The sequence below is a fragment of the Rhodnius prolixus genome, unplaced genomic scaffold (assembly GCF_049639745.1).
Source record: "Rhodnius prolixus isolate KJV_2025 unplaced genomic scaffold, Rpr scaffold_7, whole genome shotgun sequence".
Taxonomy (NCBI): Eukaryota; Metazoa; Arthropoda; class Insecta; order Hemiptera; family Reduviidae; genus Rhodnius; species Rhodnius prolixus.
Window position 1 is genome coordinate 32355765 of NW_027411582.1, and position 19173 is coordinate 32374937.

Consider the following 19173-nt stretch of genomic DNA (forward strand, 5'->3'; position numbering starts at 1 on the left):
GGCCAGTAGTAGAGTAACCAAGAACGGTAGAATACATTTTAAGAGAGGATGTCTCGAGGCGACTGCCGTTATTAAATCGTCTTGAAGGCTAGAGATAAGTGTATGGCCCAAAAATGAATTTGGTATTTTTTTTTTTTTTTTTGTATCTTAGTTCAGATCGATTTGTTCAGAACATTGATTGGTAAACTTTCTTTTTTTTTTTTTTTTATGATGGCCGTCTAGCAGGGGCGGCTCTAGCTCGTGTAGCGCCCGTGTGCAATGAAACCCTGGCGCCCCCTAGGCCTGACCCCCCCCCCCCCCGGGGGCTATAACTATTAACTTTGCCCTCGTAACAAGAAAGGTTTTTCTTATTAAACTTCTAAACTTTAAATACGTGAAATAAGATTTATTTGGAGTTGAAACAAAATGTTCGAAAAAGAAGCCGCCCATAGGGCGCTCGCGTTTGATAACTGCCGCCACCGCGCTGGCTGGCCGCTTCTGTCATATCATTGTTGTACCATGATGGTCCAAGACGATGCTCTTAGCTGTCTCAGGGAGCGCCGCGGCGCCCGTGTGCATTGCACACCCTGCACTATAGGTTAAGCCGCCCCTGCCGTCTAGATCTAGTTTAGAGTTTTACTTGGCTAAAGTTGTTTCCTGTTGTTTACGTCAAGAATAGAAGTCCACCAAGTGAGTCACGTATCATTTTTGGTTCATCCCCAAGTTAGAGGAGGATATGTAAATTCTTGGAAGAATGAAGATAACTTGCTGGAGATTAATTTTCGATCGGTGTTAAGCCATATTTCCAAAATGTGTATTAGTTCTGAATATTTCTAAGGGATATTATATCACTGGATCAGGATGCGAGAAGATTGAAGCACCAATGTTTCTGCATAGCATTGAATGGTTTTTCGGTTGTTGATGCTGTACGAGGTGTGGCTATTGAATAACGAGACTGATGCTGTAAAACATTTTATTTTAAATTTATACATATTTAGTTATTATCACCTTCAATATAAACCCCTCCCCTATCCCTACAACGCTCCACGGCGAATTTACCATTGTTCGAAACTGTGCTGGAAGTCTTTTTCTGTCAGCTCCTGCATGACGCGTGCCGCTTTTTCTTTCACTCAGCTTCAACGCACTGAAATCCTGTTCCTTTTTAATGCAGATTTGACTTTAGGGGACAGATCTAAAGTCACATGGGGCCCCAGGTCAGGCGAATAAGGCGGATGTGGCCTAAAACAGCGGATGTTGTACTTTGGGCTAGAAACGTCTTGACAGAGAATGTGCATTGTGAGCCCGGCGCGTAGTCTTGATAGAGAACCCCGTGGACTTGTTCTTCCACAAATCGGCTCGTTTTGTTTCCTGACTCCTTACTCGGAGTTGAAATTTAGTTATTAAAATTTTAAATAAAATTCTTTTATGTTCAAAATTACTGAGTAGTTAAAAAGTCCAAAAATTAATTTAAATGTAATAATGAGCTCATAAACAAATTTTTACTGCCACTCGGATTCGGGCGACGTAAAAATATTTTTTTCTAGCTCAAGACACTTTTTTCATTATGGTAATTTATAGTTAGAAGATTTTATAATAATAATAGTGAGAAATCATTGGCCAACAGCAAGTCTTCACTCTTATTGGTCAAATAAAGCATGGCCATGTTGTTTGAGATCGACCCGCCATACTCCATACCTCCCTACAGGAGGAATGTTGTGGTGGCCAGGACATACAGGAGGCGCTCTATAAATCCTCAATCCTTGCTATCATCACATGACACACCTTATACTTTACTGCGAATTGGATTCCCACACATACATATATGGGCGGAAAGCCACTACGCGATACAAACACCCTATAAATGGTTTCTGTTGGTAAATAGTAAACTGGTTTCAGTAGCAAGGATAACTTCATCCTTGTACAGATACACAGAGAGAGACTAACATTCACACAGATCCCAGATTAACACAGTACTGTTCCATTACTTTGCTTGGTGAATACAGCAAATTGTCTATTTTCACTAATTTAAAAAATTTCTATTATTTTATTTATTTTTTTAACTTGAATATCTTAGAACAAAATTTCCTCGAGTTATAATAATTAATCCTTTATTTTTAAAATAAACAAATAATAATACAAAATACAAAATTTGGAAATTGCATGGCCTATAGCCGTCTGCAGGAGTTAGCCTTTATATAAAGAAAAAAAAAAAAAGATATATATATAAATACATTAAAATAAGAAATACATAAAAATAAGGACATGATACAAAAAAGAAAAAAAATAAATAAAATGAGGTTTGAAGTAAATACAATGGAGAGGAAACCAAATTCTAAAGCTAAACAAAAAAAAAAAAAAAAAAAGAAGAAAATAAAACAAACTTCTTGAGAGTTAAAAATAATAATAAAAGATATTTAAATTGTACATTCTACATTTATCATTTTGTGTCTTACAATCCAGGCTCTCTTAGCAAAAGTGATCAGTGGAAGATAATCCAGGGTGGACAGTAAATCAACAATATAATGACCAGAAAGACTAAAACTCCCCATGATCTGGAGTCGGAGTTCGCCTAGAGTAGGACATATAGCCAGGAAATGATACAGATCCTCCTGTGCCCCTATGGAGCACAGAGGGCACATGCTCTCATCACCCTGCCGCTCCAACCATGGAACACTATTCAGCCTGAGTAGCTCGGCTCGAATTTTAAAGAGCCAGCTAAGGTCTCTAAAATTTAATTGCGCATTGGCTATATGTCCAAAAAGCGAACTGCTATCATCTATGTCCTCCATTAGTGTCCTGTAAAGGAGGAAACGCTCCGTCTTTCTGGCCCTTCTCACAGACTCCTCCCGAAAAGCACCCCGCACTGTATCCGCCAACGCAGTCAATTGCGGTTGCCACACATTGATGACGTCCAAGGATAAGTCGAATGCCAACGAATGTTTCTGCGCCAGGACATTCCAACGCCGAAAAAATGCCGCACCCCTTCCAATAATTTCAAGCGCCACAATACGTGAAAGACGGGAAGGTGGAAGCATGAGGATTTTACGGATGTATTTAAAGTGGAGGTGCAAGGTGAATACAAAAATAGGATCGACCGAGGTTTCCAAGTGGAGGATGTAATTAGGGGTCGAAGTGGGAAGAGCAAAGAGCTTTTTAATATAGTAGCGCTGGAACTTTTCCAATTCTTCAAATTCTTCAAAACCCCAGACCTGACCACCGTAGCAGACTATTGCACGAGCAAGAGCATTAAAAAAATTAAGCTTTGCATAGAACGGGACATCATTTTGAGCTACGAAGCTGGACCAAACTCTATTAATGCCTGCCTTAGCTGAGGAAATTCTATTAACTAAATGTGGTGTGAAAGACAGACGCGAGGTTAACAGAATCCCTAGATATTTGTAAGAATTTACATTCTCCAGCCGCTTGTTCTTATAAAACCAACGCTCGTTGGCCGCCGGTCGACCTCCTTTTTTAAAGACTAAGACCTTAGACTTGCTCAAATTGAGAGAAAGGTTCCAACGATCGCAATACCTCTCCAGAAGATTAATATTCCTCTGCAATAGAACAGGATTATCGGCCAGCAACACAACATCGTCAGCGTACATCAAAATGCTTATCTTTTTCCCACCCACGCGAACTCCTCCTTCCAAAGTTAAAGGTAAGTCATTTAAGAAAATACAGAAAAGAATGGGACTAAGAAGGCATCCCTGTCTGACTCCACTAGCAACCTGAAAAAATTCCGAAATACCTCCAATACCACGAGTTATTCAATCGAGTTATTTAATCGATGCCCTTATTTTCCCATTAAATATACCTTAATTCCGGTTCTTATAATTTGGCAGATCAGTTCTGAGACTTGTGATTAATTCTTTGTGCGTTTTCGATGACCAGCGCCTTAGTTTCTTTTGAAGACATTTTTCATCATTTAATTTGTGAAAATTAATATTTCTCTATTATTCGCCCGTAAGAAAGGACCCAAGCAATGGTTCTGGGATAAGAAATTAATTTGGGAATAGATAGATTAGATTATCCGGGTGGGACCTATGCCCTACGGCACCGCAGCCACAAGAGCCACTAATTGTGCCAGAGCCCCCGTTTTGGGATCTAGTAGACGAAACCTCCCCTACTAAAGAGGTTGAGGGACTTTCCCTGCTAGTTCTTTTTGCGCTACAATTTCCTTTTTGGTCTCAAAGATCCAAAGGTTTCATTGGCGCAACCTGCAACACAGGTGAGAGGCCGTTTCCTCCTCTTCTTCACACAATCTACACACCAATTCCGAGCTAATAAGCCTCCTACCTTGTACAGATGCTTTCTGAACCTTACCATACTCCGTGAATAGGTAATCAGAGTAATCTGATTTCTACACAAATACAGGTCTCTTTGGCGCTTTGTTTACACAGCCAAGGCAAGCATAGTCTTGCTGTGTGGGACCCTCCAGGACACATCACCTAGTTCTTTTCATATTCTCTCTCCAGATCCCAGTCTCTGAACTGCACCCTTGGTGATCTCTAGGACTGGTTCCAGAATTTGGAAATAAATAAGGTATATTTTTAAAAAAAAAAGGACCTCCCCTAAAAAAGGGATATCCTGACCCTGAGGATCCCCCCTGTAAATTTCAAATAAAAAAAGTAAATTTAATATTTCATATTTTAGAAGAATTTTTATTGCAGTAGAATGCTCAAATTTCTAGGAAAATAGAAAAATTGGGAGAGTTTTCATTGCAATTTCTTGCCTCCCATTTTTCTTTCGCTCCCATTTTTCTTATCCTGTTTTTTCCTGGGATGAACCCTTAACACTGTGTAACCTTTCGCAAAAGAGAGGAAATATTCTCATCTCTAAATACTAAACTTGCATGTATAATTCTCTTGTTATAATTGTGTAAATAACGCATGAACCCTTATGACCCGTTTCTCTTAACCCTATACATTCACGTAGTTGTCCCTTGTATTTTCTGTTGTATAATACATTTAATAATAAAAGGAAATTAGAATGAAGTAAGTTTTGAACGTGAGAATATTATTATTTAATTAAAATTTTATTTTGAGTTGTGGTTTTGAATGTGAAAACTAAGAGTAACTGGAGAAATGAATCCCCCTCCACTTAGGGTTCCCTCTCAAGGAGCTACTTAGAGAAGTGGCTGTGCTAAATTTAGTAAGAGTCGACGGGATGGGTCGTCCCTTTTTTTTATCTTTTTGTAAAAGAGGCATCTTGAAATAGACAAGATACGAGAAACGTTTTTTAGCAGATGTCCATAGAAAATTTCAAAAGCATTTATTCAAGGATCAATCGTGCAAGAAATCAGATTTTCAAAATCGGAGAAACTTCTAGGAACGTGAAACGTGAAGTTTATCGAGGAGAACTAGAGTATACAGATTTTCAGCAACCTTCTAACACTGTTACATTTGTAGAATAGAATAGAACAGATCTTTATTACAAGATAAATATGTACAAAAAAAAATAAATATACGAAGTGGCAATGTACAAAACATTGTAACCTTCATAACGATAACAAGAAAGGTTAAGGTGTAGGATAAGAATGCAGGGAAAAAGGAAGGAAAAACCTGCAGCTAAGGTAAAAGTCTTTTGTGTCCTGTAGGGAATAGAAGGATCTGTAAGGAGGCTATGTCGCGGCAGAGTGGATTAGGATGACAGCCTAGCATGGAAAGAGGAGTTTCAACAGACTGATTTTGGATCATAGGAGTGTACGGGGGGGGGAGGATAATGGATGCAGTCTTCGTGTGGAGTGAGTCAATCTTAGTGCGTCGTGCAGAGCCTATAGCTGCTGAGAAAGTCTGTGAAATTTGTATCTGTGTTGTCTTTGGAGTTTCTTGATGTTACTTGCTACTACGAGGGTCGTTTGAAAAGTCCGTGCAAAGTCAGAGAGATAGCACCACTGGCGCGTATCGAGGTTATGTTTAGTTAGTAGCATCTCTTGGAAGAACACACACCAAGTTTCAGCTAGATCGGTGTATTTCTTTGTGTTTGGCATTCGTTTGAATCGAGGAAGTCGAGTGATTTTCAAAAAATGGACGAAAAAGAATTTCGTGTGTTGATTAAACACTACTTTATGAAAGGCAAAACGCCTCAGGAGACTAAAGAGAAGCTTGATAAACATTATGGTGACTCTGCACCTTCGATTAGAACAGTTTATAAGTGGTTTCAAAATTTTCGGAGTGGCCATATGGGCACAAGTGACGCTGAACGTTCTGGACGCCCTGTTGAGGTTACTACTCCAGAAATCATTGATAAAATCCATGATATGGTGATGGATGACAGAAGAGTGAAGGTGCGTGAGATTGCTAGTGCTGTGGGCATCTCGAATGAACGGGCACATAATATTTTGCATCAACATTTGGACATGACAAAGCTATCCGCAAGATGGGTGCCGCGATTGCTCACGCTTGACCAAAAACGAAATCGTGTGAAGTGTTGCAAGGACGGTTTGCAGCTGTTCCAGAAGAATCCGCAGGACTTTAAGCGTCGTTTCGTCACTGTGGATCACCCTCGGACTACTATTTGTTCCCCAATATGAAGAAATGGCTGGCGGGAAAAAGATTTTATTCAAACGAGGAGGAGATTGCAGAAACGAATGGCTATTTTACAGACTTGGACAAATCCTATTATTCGGAAGGGATCAACAAACTAGAGCAGCGTTGGACGAAGTGTATAAGCCTAAAAGGAGACTATGTTGAAAAATAAAAAAGGTTTACCCCAAAAAATTAAGTAGTTTTTATTTTTGCACGGACTTTTCAAACGATCCTCGTACAAGTTCAGGCTCCAGGCGGAGCAGTTGTTAACATTCGTTTTCACTTCACAGCAATGGCTGAAAATACGTAGCCGTGCGGTTAGAGGCAAGGCTTACAAAGTCTAAGATGTACTGTTGGTTTGTGGGTTCGATTTCCGTTCTCTAGGTCTTGAATTTTTACTATAATGGGTTAATAAAAGAAAATGTATAGCCAAGTATGTTGTCTGGTCGCCTCCATCCACGGCACCTAATTAAGGTAGTTGGACGTAAAGCCTGTCTGAAAAAATAAACATTACATTACTGCCTTTGAAATAATTAAAGAGAGTTTTAACAAATATAATAAAAAAATTATTTAAACAAATAAAATAATTAAAAAATTAAAAATATTTAAAAAAACTAAAAATTACAAAAAAAAAAATCTAAATATTCCTCTCGTTTCTGGAAATAGCCCCAATCTCGTTACACAAAACTGCACTCAAATCTATAGATAGTCATTACACAGCCTCTGATCCACAACATGTCTACTACAACACTTCCTTCAAATCCACAGCGCAGACTAAAGCGGCGGTGGCCATGCGACCATCTCAACACAACGCCGACCTCCTAGAATGGTTGCTGTGTAAGCTTGCCAACCTGGGCGAACTAATTGCTTCCATCACTGGGATGGTCCATCGTTCACTCCACTCACGCCTCTTGGCGCACATGCATGTGCGCGCACGTGTATGTAAGTGCATATATGTGCGTGCACGTGTCTTTCTTGAGTTATTTTAGGCATATACTCACAGACAAATTTACTAAAAACCAGGGGAATATAATTAGAAACTCTGCCTGACTTCCTGTTTGTAGAAGGAACTGTAAGAGAACATTTTGAAAACCACTCTGCTGTACTGGTTTTAATTTTTGAAGTAGTCACAAACTGTGGAATTAAGTTCATGAGTTTTGAAGTACATTATTATGGGCCGGAGGGTTTGGGCAAAATTAGAACGTGAAACAAACAAAAGAGCTTTAATATTTGTTGCTCGTTTGTCTGTTAGCGAGCATTTGTGCTCATATCCTTGAATAGCCAGTTTGCTGATTAGTTACAAGTCTAAGGGTTTCTTCGCCATAACTTCAACAACCCATCAAGTCTTTTGCACACATCTTTTATTAACGCATACTTATCTGTAGCGAACCTCTTCTTAATCCATCATACACTCAAGGGAGATTTACTGAATACCATTCAGTGACTAAACCATTGTCTGGGAAATTAACAACAGAGTTTTTTTTTAAAAAAAAAAGAAAATTTGTTGCTGTGCCCTTAGTTATGCCCCTGTCAACGGCCAACTCTGGGTCTCCTTTTCTCATACTCAATGCTTGAAAGTAATCTACTTCTAGAACAAGAGGTAGAGGCTCATATGTTTTTTATTAAACTTAGATATGCCGCAGGGGAGTATCCTTGGCCCCGTTCTCTGCACAGTATACACATCAGACATACCTGTACAACCCTCTACACTACTCTGTTCATATGCAGATGACACAGCCATACTAGCCACAAGTACACATCCTTCATCAGCTTCATACAAGTTACAGACACACTTACATAAAATAGAATCCTGGGCCAAGAAGTGGAGGATTAAAATGTTCATCTGTCCTCTTCAACAGCAATCCTCTTCCTTGTACAGGATCTGGTGCGCTACCTTGGGCTCTACATAGACAAAAAACGTCACGTGGAACCCACAACACTAGACTTAAAAGACAAGCAATGGCAAAAAACGTGCGAAACTGTTTTACAAGACTTCTTGGACGACGCTCCAAATTGCCCATAGAACGGAAACGCTTAATATACAACACTATTCTCAAACCTATGTGAACTTACAGGAATAGAGCTTTGGGGTTCAGTCAAACCTAAAAAACATACGGACAGTGCAGGACATTTCAGTCAAAACTCCTCCGACGCAGATAGCTGACGCTCCTTACTACGGTGACTAACCTCACTTTTCCTCAACGACCTCAACATTCCCTTCATAGACCAACTCGCCAAGACTAAATATCAAAAGTTCCATACTGCTTTCTCGACTAGCTCTAATCCTCTTGTACTGGCTCTCGCTTCCTCTGACATCCCTAATACTCCTCGCCGACTGAATCGCCAGTGGCCCCGCAACTTCCTTGTAGTCTGTAGGCCTAAACGCCATTATTCTCCTATCTCTCCTCCTCATATTCTCCTCCTCATATTCTCCTCTCTTCTACAGAGAGTGCTACCGCTGGGTAGTTTCTCTCCTCCTGCTCTCCTCCCGCACCAGTTCATCACTCTTAAATATTAATTCCTAATACTCCTCGCCGAGTGAATCGCCAGTGGCCCCGCGACTTCCTTGCAGGCTGAAGACCTAAATCATTATTCTCCTCATATTCTCCTCCTCACATTCTCCTCTCTCCTACAGAGAGTGCTACCGCTGGGTAGTTTCTCTCCTCCTGCTCTCTTCCCGCACCAGTTCATCACTCTCTCCATATTTACTGATTGTAAACAATGTATACAGATTGTAAATTACAAAATAAATTTTAAAAAAAATAATAATATGTTAAAACTTAGATAATCTTTTTCACGAAATTGTTAAGATTTGATTAAGGACACATTTCTGAGCAACAGGAATGGGATTGTCTTTTTCCCCTTACCAAAGTACCATTTTGAGAGCACTGCATGAACTTATCGATGTTTGAAATATTAATAAGATATAAATATGTACCGGAAAGTTAAAGTTTTAAGGAAATTAGCAAAACGGAAGTGCCTTTTTTGAAAATAGGAAACATTATTAATTTTGAAATCAACTACTTAGAAAAAAAAATCACGTAAACTGCAAAATAGAGGGTTCACAAGAGTTTTTAATTAATTAATTAAATTAATTTAAGTTTTTTCTCTATTAATAATTTAGTGTATGACGTTTTGAAATTAAAAAAAAATATGGCGCACTAAAGGGAAGAGATATGAAAACTAAAAACCCCGTTAGGTGCAGTTGGCTGGACGGTGGCCGGGGGGGGTTGGCCACTGATGATGACGTACAAAAACATGTCACATGCTTTGTGTGATATCTGATTTAATTTAATAGATAAGCGATCTGTAATGCGTCCTTGCTCCACCCCACGCACTAGAATAGGCTCTGTAACTGAAGGCAGCGGTCCTCCTGTCCTCCTGCTGTTATTGGATGGAAAGGCGAGGAGTTATGTGGAGTCCAGCTGCTGGAGTGAGAGAGAGAGAGAAAGAGAGAGAGAGAGAGAGAGAAACGAGCGGAATTGCAGCAAAATGGAACCCACGGAGTCAACGGCAGCAAAATTTACTGCCTCACAGACTTACAAGTGGGCTCGATTTAAAGTCCCACCCACGCACACCGCTAGCGATAGCATCCTCTCCGAGCGTTTTCCTTCTAGCGATTTTATATCATAACTATTTTCTCATCATTTTCACAAGGCTCTATATCTTAGGCGCTTTCTTTTTTTCTATAAATAATTCAGCTTTTACTTACTTTCTTATGCCTTTTAAATCAGGAAGTGCCTCCTAAATCAGGAGTCTTTACCGGAAATAAACTTTTGACTCCTCATAATCAATTTTTTTTAATTTTTGTAACTTTCTAAAAATTAATGCTACCATTTTCTCTAATAATATTAAAATAAGTTGAGTTTCCAGCAGTAAGACAATCTTACTATCGATACCAAAAGACGTGTGAGTCTCTAAAAGCTTTTATAATAATAATAAAAATAAAAAAAATTAACAGCGTACTAATTTCAGTGCAACATCTGAGAATATCAATTAAACGAGATACTCCCTTAATCTCTGACCATCACCAAATACCCGGAACCTAAACTTCAGGCAGCGAGGACACTGTACCAAGTAACGGTAATTGGTCTCTAGCTGCCTGGTCCTTACACTTTCTCACTTTCAATCTGTATTCAGGTACCTTTGTAGCATGTCCAGTCTTCTTTGGATGTTTTTTTTTCCAGATTTCAACAAGCGTACAATTTCAGTTGATAGCCTTACTTTCGCCCAGATTCTCACCCCTTATTCAATTTAAATACAAGAAATCCCCCCCTTTTTTTTCAAGTTCTTCAGCTATCCTCAATCCATTAAATGTCTCCAAAGATCCAGAAGAATCTAACTATCCTTTTCCAAACAAGATGGTACAGACTTCTTCTTTCTCCTACCAGCTGTGTCTAGCTTTTGCAGCTGCTTAACTATCAAAGACAATAATCTCAATTAAATAATTCCTAGATCCTCTCATGCGATAAAGCAGATGTAATGACTTAATGTTCTGCTAGTAGATAGATAGATAATAGATGGGACGGAACCTACGCCCCACGGCACCGCAGCCACAGAAGACTTATTGTGCCAGCCCCTTCTTAGTTCTAGTAAGCGAACCCTCCCCTCCTAAAGAGGTTGAGGACTTTCCCTACTAGTTCTTTTTGCGCTACTATCTCCTTCGGTCTCAGCGTACCAAAGGTTTCATAACTAGCTTGTAACTCAATGAATCTAGGACACCTGTCTCCTGACGAGAAACCACCCTGTAAAAACACATTCTCGATTTCCATTAATCCAAAGATCAGGGTTCTCATTCTTTAGTTTATCCATGAAAATGGGAAATTCCTTTGTGAACGCCCATCTTTTTATTGGTCTTGTCCATATTGTCCATCCCTATTCTCTACGCCTTAGTGCTTCTCAAGAGAGAGATATTCTGAAGTATCCCCCTTTGCAAGTAAGTCTCAGAAAACTCTTCATATGGGGCAGCCTTCTTATGTGTTTTTGGAAGCCTTTTCCAGTTTATGGAAATTTTTGGAAACTCTTCTAAATATAACTATTTCTATTCGTCTATTTAGTGCTATGTTTAAACTAGTAAATGTTCTTTGGTTTTACCACTTTTCTAGTTCCATCTTCTTTTCCCAGAATATACCCATTATTGTTAAACAACATTCTAGGATTCACTCTCTAAAACTAGTTCTGGGGACAGTTGCTTTAGTTAATACCCATTCTACGACCTCTCTTTCTCTTCAGGGCCCTTATTGCAAAACCTTTGCTCTTAGATAAAATGGAACACCCAGTAGAGTGTGCGGTGTGTTTCCACTTCCAAAAGCAGTGAACACCAGAGATTTAACACACTGGCTGGCTAAGTCCCTCAATTGTACTTCTCCCCGCAAAACTAAAAACAGTTGCCGTCTCATTTAACACGTACTACGGCTACTTTATTAAGTGCAACACAATCTCCATTTATTTGTTCTGGTCAAATGGTCCTTTTTACAAGCTTCTCTAAAAGAAGCAATCATTAAAAAGATTTTTTGTTCTCCATCCCACAGCAGAAAGAACTTAATTATTTATAGTTATTTTTTACATTTTATTGATTTAAATAACGTAATGTTACTTTATATCTACGTATACTATTAATTACTAATGTTAATATTGGCTTCGTGACCGAAAATTATTAAACTAAGGATTCAGGATTGGCGAGGAATCGATCAAATAAAAAACAACTCAGTCTTTTTGCCAACGTTTCTGGGGCAAATATATTGTCTTCTTCAGGGCCTGGATATTACAAATACAAAAACAATCTAGAGAATCAGTAACAACAGAAAATCAGTAAAAAAACAGTAAAAATCAGTAAAATACAATAAATTCTTTATAATTATTGAAACTTACGTGGCTATGCTGGGTTGGTTGAGTTACAGAAACTAAGAGCCAGAACTGGAGAAGCACCATCAGGCATATAAAGAGATCTCTCGGTAGGCAATTTGATAGGCGTGTTATATCGACACGGGAGACGATTCAGTGACACCTCTCTCATCGGATTTGTCACCTATAGACTATTTCCTTTGGGAATACCTGAAAAACAAGGTGATTATTCATAACGTTTTTCTTTTTTTCCTTATCTCTGCTTACCTATAAGCATTTCTAAATCTAGGTGTATCACAATCAAGCCGGAATTGCATCTGTAGATGAACTAAAGCAGAGAATGATAGATGCCTGTAACTCGGTTAAAGCCGACTCTATTTCTTTGGCAGTAAGGGACAATTGGCGGGTAAGAGCATGTCTATGCATCTCTAATGGTGGAGGCCATTTCGAGCATGATCTGTAATATTAATGAGGAGTAAAATTTATAATAAAATAGTACTTTTCTTCTTATTCAATCAAAAAACCGTTATAATATTATCATTTTGACATTTCTTATAAGAATCATGTTTTCATTCATAACTTCTAAAATATCGCTCTCAGAAAAAAACCGTTCAAGTAAATTTTTCTTTAAAAATGTTAGGGTTAAAGGGGGAAATAAGAAAGTATATTCAGCAAACAACAACACAATAAATAATAACAGTTATATTATAATAATAATTAAACACATTTTAAGAATCAAACTTAATCACAAAGACATGTACATACTAAACAGAGTACAACACAAGAACATAATGGATTAGATATAGGAAGCGCGCAGCTTCTCCCTTTGCCCCACTCTTCTAATAGTACAACCAAGACTTGCTGAATGCTAGATACTTTATTTCCTTAACAAAAAAAATAGAGAAATCTATTTCTGAAATAAAAACCGCACCTCCCCACTTGAAAAAAAGGAAGTTGGTGCCTGTATCTCGCTTCTGGAAGCACCGAAAAAAATTTACAAAGTAAATTTGGATTCCTATCAAAAAACTAAGGGAACACGTATTTTTTAGTTTTTTTCTAGCTATCTTAGTTTCCGAGAAAAAGTCGTTATCCATTATAACTTGGGACACCCTGTATATACAGATATAGCGGGACTTGGACTGGGAAAACTTGGCTGCACAGACCGCAACTTCTTTGAGTTTTGGCAATTTGGAAAGAGGAGCCCTCCATTTAAAATTTCAATCTATTATCTCCAGGCTGAAGGAAACTTTTGCTTTGAAGCAGAGAGAAAGAGCTCAGGCATCGCGCCGATATACTATTTATAAGCTACTCAATCATCAGGTTAAATGTGCAAATTTGGTTGATAAAACTGAAACGGAAAATCGTATATCGGACATACGATTGGGTCTTTAAGTTAAGGGGGGAACTGCTGAACCTCAACCACAAGCCTTATAGCCTGGATGTCCAGGAAGAATGTACTCTCTGCAATTACAGAGTAAAGGAAGATACGTTCCACTTCGTCGCACAATGCCCTATTTTGGCCCCATACAGACTGTCGGTATTTGGGGACAGATTTCTGTCATATGATTTCTTTCTCAATGTACTGAATGGTCCAGAATGGTCTCACTTAATCAGATATGTGACAGCAGCATGGGAATATAGAAAACTAATAAATAATGAATTCATCTAATGAAGTATATTAAAAAAATATAAATATATATATATTTCTCTCCTACATTTTTAATTACAGAACTACAATTAGTTATTAAATTTGAAAAGTGATTCTTATTATTATTATGCTTATTCTTTGGCTAGAATTATCTATTTTGTCTCTTAGCTTACTCATTAATGTATTTCTATGGAGTTTTACTTAGCTGCATGCCTGCAATTTATTCAGCTACTTCACTAACAGCTGTCTATTACTTTGTTTTATTATAAAAATTCAATTTTCTTTAATTAACTTTTCCTTTGTTGGAAAATATTTTTGTAATTTGGTTCTAAAGATATATTTTTATTTTTTATTTATCTATTTTATCATATTTTTTCACTTGATATGAAGAAATTTTTATATTTACCAAACCCCGGCAGACGGATACCTTGCCGAATTAAGTTTTCTGGCTTTTTTTTTTTTAGATAAGATATTCTTATGTACTTGTACAATTATTATTTGTTTAAATAAACTTATTATTATTATTATTATTATTATAGCGGGACTTACACGGGAATTTTGGTAATGACAATGGGACAGATACAATAGACTAATTACAATGTTCAATTTTGACAATAAAATAGATATTGGGAAATTTCTTTTAATACAAAAACAAACCGGAAAAACCCTTATGAACTTATCATAAGAACCAAATGATTAGAAGCAAATTTAAAGAACACAGATCTTTATCTCTGATATTTCCATCATTTGCAGAAGTCAATCGTTGGGGAAAAAAAAAAAAAAACGATATTGATTTTTGATGAATAGTCCTCGTTAAAATAAAGGGCACCTCGTTTAGCGACCATTTAACACAAAATTAACATATTCATGATATTCAAAAATACAAATACAAAATAGAAACTTTTCCAATTTCCCAATATAAATTTAAATATTTTGCCCCCCCCCCCAAACGCTTGGTTTAAGGCGGGTGGACGGAATCTATTTTGAAGGCAGAATGCTTTTCTTAATGGAAATGATTGTTTGCTTTTTCTTTTTTATTAAAGTGAGAAAATTGATACTATTTCATTAATTTTCCGCTGAAACTTAATTTCCCTTTTAAGAATGAGAGAGTTTTCTAGGTAATGTAAGTGCGTTTGTGTGTTAGAGAGAAAAGCCTAAAATTGAAAAGTGTTTATCCAAGAAGAAGTGGAAAATTGTTTGTTGCAGTGGTGGTCATAGCATAGGGTTTCCCCCCCCCCCCAACAGAATAAAGATATATAATGAAGCAGTTATCCTAGAACTGAGAAAAAAAGAAGAAAATTCTTGTGATAGAATTGCTGAATGAAAAGCGTTTGAAATTGATGAAAAATTGACGCTACTGGGTAGATTGAATAAAAGAAGATTTTGACTGGATTGAATTGAATTTTTTTTCAAAGGTTTTATTTCAAAGAGTTTTAATTTAAATTTTAAAAAAACAAAAAAGAAACCGCTTTGATACAGATGGCTGTGAGTAATTTTCAACTATCAGTTCCGGTGCACACCAGGGTTAATAGCTTTTTTTATATTAGAGAGTGGATTAGAGAGAGAGAACGCTTATAAGTAGGGAACGGATTCGTATGTATTTATATATTTTTTTCTAGGCAATTTACAGACGTTTTTCAACTAGAAGTATTCATACTGACACTTTTTAAGCCGTTTGAGTCTACTTTTATTTCACATATTTCCACATATTTGGATGTTATCGCATATTTATACATATTTGATTAAAATAAATAAATATTTCTACATATTTAATCAAAATATGTACATAGATATTATCAGTGACGTAGATTCCTTAATCTCCTCGGTTAAAAAAGTGTTCTTAAAAGCACCAAGACGCATTAAAATGCTAAAAGATCTCTATCCAGACTTGTGCCTTCCACCAGAACCAATATTACTATGAAAACTACAATAAAATCAAGAATGTCCTTTCACATCTCGAAGACGAAGCAGTAGCGATAAATACAGCCAAGTCTTTATTCGAGAAACCTAATTTAAGGAACGACCTTGCATTCATTTCTGACAATTGCGTATTTCTTGCACAAGCCATTACCCAACTTGAGTCCCAAAATGTTCGACTGACAGAAAACGTGTCCAACGTTAAAAAAAAGTCATCGAAAATGTGGAAGGAATACCTGGGAGTAAGGGAGATCTGATCAGATCAAAACTGGTAGAAGTACTGAGCAAGAACAAAGGGTGGGAGACCATCTGCCAGATTTCTGATATTATCAGTGGAACAGAAGTCACCTCAGAACATCATGTACCCTTTACAACCAACTTCTTTCAGCAAGGCACCTATAACTTCTGTAGATGTTGAACGATCTTTTAGTCGTTACAAGTCCATCTTACGCCCAGATCGTCGTCACTTTACGTTCCAACATTTGAAATTTCATGTGGTTGCAAACAATTTCGAAGAGTGAAGTTTTCAAAATTGAAAATTTAACACATCTTTTTATAAATAGTAAAAATGTTCTTTGTTGTATAAATCATTATAACTTGTAAAAACAAATTATTTTGTTCCTAATAAATTATTATAAATTGTAAAAATGTTCTTTTATTGTATAAATAATTATAACTTGCCCCCCCAAAAAAAAATCCATTTTCATAAAAAAAAATGTCCATTTTACTTAAATATTCCAGAAAATATTTTAAGAAAATCACATATTTTCCACATAATTGACGAAAATAAATGCATATTTTAATTAAATATTTGGCATTTTTAAATACATAAAAATCCGTTCCTTACTTATAAGGTATTCCATGGATGTAGCTACATGACTGAAAAGTGGAGAGCATCCCTAACGGTATGATATTGAATTAATATGGACTAATGGAGTACTTATTAAAACAATTTTAATGTTAGCCCGCTCACGATTTTTAAAATTTTAAAACGCTGAATTTTTCTTTTTTAATCTTTTATTGTAATTTACCACTGCAACAGTTGTTGCAACAAGCAAATATGGTAAAAGAAAATGATGAGTGGAGAAGGCACCCAGTGGTGTCACTGCAGTAACGTGCTTTGCTCTCACGATAAGAGCAGATCACGAGGCCACATCTTCTCTTCAATCTCCTTAGAGAATTACTCTGGTAATGTGGAGGAAGATAGGGGTGGTCTATGAGAGGGTTAGAATGAGCTGCTGTAGAATGGAATGATGAATTTGTGAAAACAAGTGTTAGCAAGAACTGTAATGAAAGGGAGATTTTGAGGTCATTATGGATAGTGTGAGGTTAGATACATTAGAACGGAAGCGTTAAGAAGTTTTTCGAAGTATATTTTGGTCTGTAATGTCTGGAGGCGTAGTGAGTTGGAACGCTTAGTCGATCCCCCCATACTTCGATGACCAAATAGGTCACAGTAACAGTAGATATAAGAGTCTTTTGTTATGTATGTTAAGTTTCGAACGTTTGTGAAAGAAATAGAAGTGCAATGCACATGTATCACCTGATTTTACCAGGATGTTCTGTGAATGGTTCATCCAAATTTAGAGCAACAGGTTAATTTTTTGGGAAGTTTTGTAGGGGGGGGCTATCTGTAGTTATGGTTAACCTGAGGTTTTAGCCAACGTTGGTCGCCTACTATTTCTTCTAAGGTTTGGCAATGTTGTCCAATCTCGTAGTAGGTTGGTCTGTGTACCAGAATTCCAGTTCCCTTTGAATCCTGATGCACCCAAGGCGATACGGCTGGTCCATTGCAAGTTTCTTTTATTGCAACTTTTCCGTCCATGCGGGAAAACCAAAGGTCAGAGTCTAAGAATAAAAAAAAAAGAAAAAAGTTTATTATAATTTTTACAAAAAAAAAAAAAAGGAATGCCAACATAACAACAACAAAAAAAAAGGAATGCCAACATAACAACAACAAAAAAAAAGAACCAGGTATTAAAATACTCCCCGAGGACATTGTTACCGTTGCTGGAATTGTGGGTACTTTTTATTTCCATTTTCCAGGGGAACATCCTGCAGAAAAAAAAGCCATGGATACGCAAACGCTGCGTACTAATGATTCATTTACAATTCCTCTCAATACCTTAGATTTCCGGTAGAGAGCTGGGATAATAAAAATGCTTGAATATAAATAAATATAAACAAAAAAAAAAGAAGCCCAAACCATTATTGAGCTCTGATGCTGTACAGGAGCTTCTGGTGGACCACGAGCCAATAGGGAATAATGGAAAGCATTGACCATCTGAATAATGCCTTACCAGATTTAAGTTAATCGCCCGTTTATATAGATAGCTTCCACTCCCATAGTTCCCTTCTCTACATCTTTTTTTTTGCTTCCTTTTAAACCATCCTTCCATTAAATTGTTGGCTGTTTTCCATTTTGCTATTTGTATTTTTATACAATTTTGCTTAGCAAAGCGTAAATGAAAAAAAATAAAATAAAAAATAAAGGGATAATACAGAATCAAATATAATACAAAAAAAAGTCTTAAGCTAAAATAATAATAAATTTGTAATAAATTTCTCTTAAGAGAAAATAATACTAGCTTCATATACTCGTATTTACTAGTAAAGTGAGAAATAGTATTGTAATCGTGATCAAATCAATGCAAAAATCGCTGATAAATCGTTATACGTATACATATACTCGTATATTTCGTTTAGGTTTACTTATACCCAGATGTTTGAAATCGATACTTAAAAATAAACATATAAAAATCAAATCTCATCAAAAAGTTTTATCTGGTAATTTTTTAAAAAAATCATTTTATGAGAGATTTTTGCTGGAAAAAAAAAAAAATCATAAATGGATCTTTTTCGATCAATAATAATGATCAATTGTGGGTAATATTTTTTTTAACTCTTTGCGGCTAGGTGGGTTAAAAACTGTCCCAATTTTTGTTTAGCTTTAGCTGCATGGTGGGATATATTTTAACCCACCTCGAAAAGTTGGAAGTTATTCATACATACAGCTTAATATGTTACTTAAGTTTTTCATTCAGTTGGCTGTGCTATGCACCAATGGTAAATGCGTAAAGAAGTGAAAAACAGATTTTATATCAATTATAAACTTGACCGATAGTAAAAAAATGGTGGCACCGCATACTGTTCTATTATTTGGATGCAGCTGTTGTTAATTCATATATTGTTTATAAACAATTGGGTCAAAACATGGTACTTAAACATTTCAAGGAAGAGTGCATCTGCAAAGTTCCG